This window comes from Octopus bimaculoides, chromosome 19 (genome assembly GCF_046866305.1).
Source record: "Octopus bimaculoides isolate indiv1 chromosome 19, ASM4686630v1, whole genome shotgun sequence".
Classification (NCBI taxonomy): Eukaryota; Metazoa; Mollusca; class Cephalopoda; order Octopoda; family Octopodidae; genus Octopus; species Octopus bimaculoides.
Genome location: NC_142946.1, coordinates 43,586,323 through 43,588,822, shown reverse-complemented (window position 1 = coordinate 43,588,822; position 2,500 = coordinate 43,586,323). Strand labels below are relative to the sequence as shown.

Below are 2,500 nucleotides of genomic sequence, written 5' to 3'. Positions count from 1 at the left end.
AGTCCAGACACAACAAATCGCTTCAACAGGCGGGGGAATCCTACCTCTGTACAAAGCAACCAAAAAGACGGAGCTTCAATATGGTCGCTCTGTTTGCTTGAAATAGCAACCAAGTCTCTCCTTGAAAAGAAAAAAGAAAAAAATAAGGGATACACTGGACAATGAAGAATAACCACCATTGTAGTTTCTGTTTTCTTTTAAATGACTTAATTACAAGAAGAAGGGTAAACGCCGACGAACCCTTTTTCTTTTTTTTTTTTAAGACATATGCGACAGGTGGAAAGATGGCTAGCAGTAATTTTACTACAAGATTTGTGGTCTATACGGGATGCTTGCCACAGAATTGACATGGCTACAGGCCCACCCAAGGGGCAGGTTGATGGTGGTATTAAACGAAATTTTAAACCGGACGATGGATTACAATATTTTTAAGGAGTAAAAAAGGAAAAAAAAAAAAAACACAGGATAGTCACAACTAGAACATCTTTAACTACAAATCTCGGTTTGAGGTGCAAAAACTTACAACTGGATTTATTATTGTTGTTTTGTGCTCGGCCCTTGTGGCCAATAAAGAAACGATTATTATTATTATTATTATCAATGACGTAGGGCAGGCGGTATCCCTCTGTATAGTGGTTATGACGAAAAGAGGTCGCGTGGTAGACGAGACAGAAAATATTGAGGACGGACACCTGGCCTCTTCGATCGAGCCCTCGTCGACTTTTCCAAGTTTCACTCGGAAAGGAAAGTGGGGGAGGGGTTGAGAGAGAAGTGTTCTCCTTCACCGAATTTGTGAAAAAGTGGTGGGTGAATGGGGCACAAATTTTCACGTTAAATGGAACCATTCTAAGCATCCAACTCTAAGTTGTAGAACAAAGAGTTGGGCGAGGGCTTGTGGTCAGAGCGATTTTCAGTCTGTTGAGTTCTTTGATTGGCCCAAACTGGAACGTCTCCTGTAACAGGAGGCTTGCAATATCCATGTGTCCTACATATTCTGCGTACCATGTGTACTTTTTTATCATAGTTTCCCTTTTCTTCTCCCTTGATCTTTTTATATAAACCCCCTACACAAATTGCAAAACTGTCCTTGTAATGTACCCTTGTCTGATGCCCTTGTGACAAATAACAAAAAAGTCAGTATTTTAAAAAAGAAAACGAGGGCAGAGAGAAAAGTGCTGGCCTCCCAGCAAACTTGTTGAAAGGTGGGTGGGAGGGTGGCTGGCGAGTATAGTCCGAGTGACCGGACCTGTTCTGAGCATGCGCCGATAGATCGGAGGAGAAAGACAGGGAGAGAGGCACTTGTGTTAATGGTCAGGGTGACCCTGCTTTTGTAGGATTTCCACGAATATCCCTCAGATGTCTCGTCCCTCTTTTGGGAGAATTATTCCTAGTTTGAGGCCTTTTTTTTTTTACTTTTTTGTTTGTTATTTTTTATACGTTCTTTTATGTAATCCCGCACAGTATCATCCCGTACCATCTTCAATGTTTTTGTCGACCCATACTGGTTAATAAATTAAATTATTATTATTATTATTATTATTATTATTATTATATATCGAAGCGCGGTTTCAAACGAAATGTCTTTTTTTTTTTTTTAAGAAAAGCAGCATTTTCAAATATTAACTTTCTGTTTGCAAAAGAAATTTACCATCCACTACAGACGACAGAATTCACGGTTACTGTTAGCCAACTAGCAGACGTCTGGAGATATGCGTCTGACAAACACACACACACACACACATACATACATACACACACTCCATCTACTATATATTAACTATGATAATAGACTGTAGCACATATGCTTGAAAACACAAACTTACACACACTTTGATAACTGAATGCACGTGCAATTACACTATCACACACGCACGTAAACCTCTTACACACACACATTTCTGTCTGTGAAGAGTGACATTCGCACACACAAATATATACATACAAACACGCACTCACACACCCACACAGGTTTTCTTAGACTCCACACCAGGTATTGCAAATGTGCATATGTATTACAAGTTGTATGAGTGTGCATATGTACTACAGATGTATGTATTACAACTGTGTGAGTAAGTGTATTACAAGCGTGTATGTGTATTACAGGTGTACGTGTATGCATTTTTGGTGGTGTGTGAGTATTACAGGCGTGTGTGACGGTATTACAAATGTGTGAAAGTGTGTATTACAGCTGTGTGTATGTATGTGTATTACACGTGAGAGAGTATGTATAACAGTTAAGTGCGTATATGACATACGTATGGCCGCATGCATGTGTATTACAAATATGAGTATGTGTATTGCAGGTATGTGTGTGTATAACACACTAATACACAACACACACACTAACAATGTTAGTGTGTGCATGTGTGTGTGTGTGTATTACAAATGTGTGTGTGTTAGCATGCGCCTGACTATATGTGTTACATGTGTGTGTGTGTGTGTGTTTGAGGATTTGTATTGCAGGAATGTGTGTGTGTGAGGATTTGTATTGCAGGAAGGT

At 39.5% G+C, this 2,500-nt stretch overlaps 1 protein-coding gene and 1 long non-coding RNA gene across 5 annotated transcripts in view; one reads left to right on the top strand and one right to left on the bottom strand.

Annotated features, from left to right (window-relative positions):
- Nucleotides 1-1,530, top strand: part of LOC149131847 (uncharacterized) — a 2,407-nt gene extending 877 nt beyond the window's left edge. Inside the window, exon 2 of the long non-coding RNA XR_016237427.1 lies at nt 1-1,530. This exon is cut by the window's left edge and continues 299 nt beyond it. This is a non-coding gene — a long non-coding RNA (uncharacterized LOC149131847).
- LOC106874507 (muscleblind-like protein 1) overlaps nt 1-2,500 on the bottom strand; it is a 370,239-nt gene that overhangs the window by 311,419 nt on the left and 56,320 nt on the right. The window lies entirely within an intron of this gene.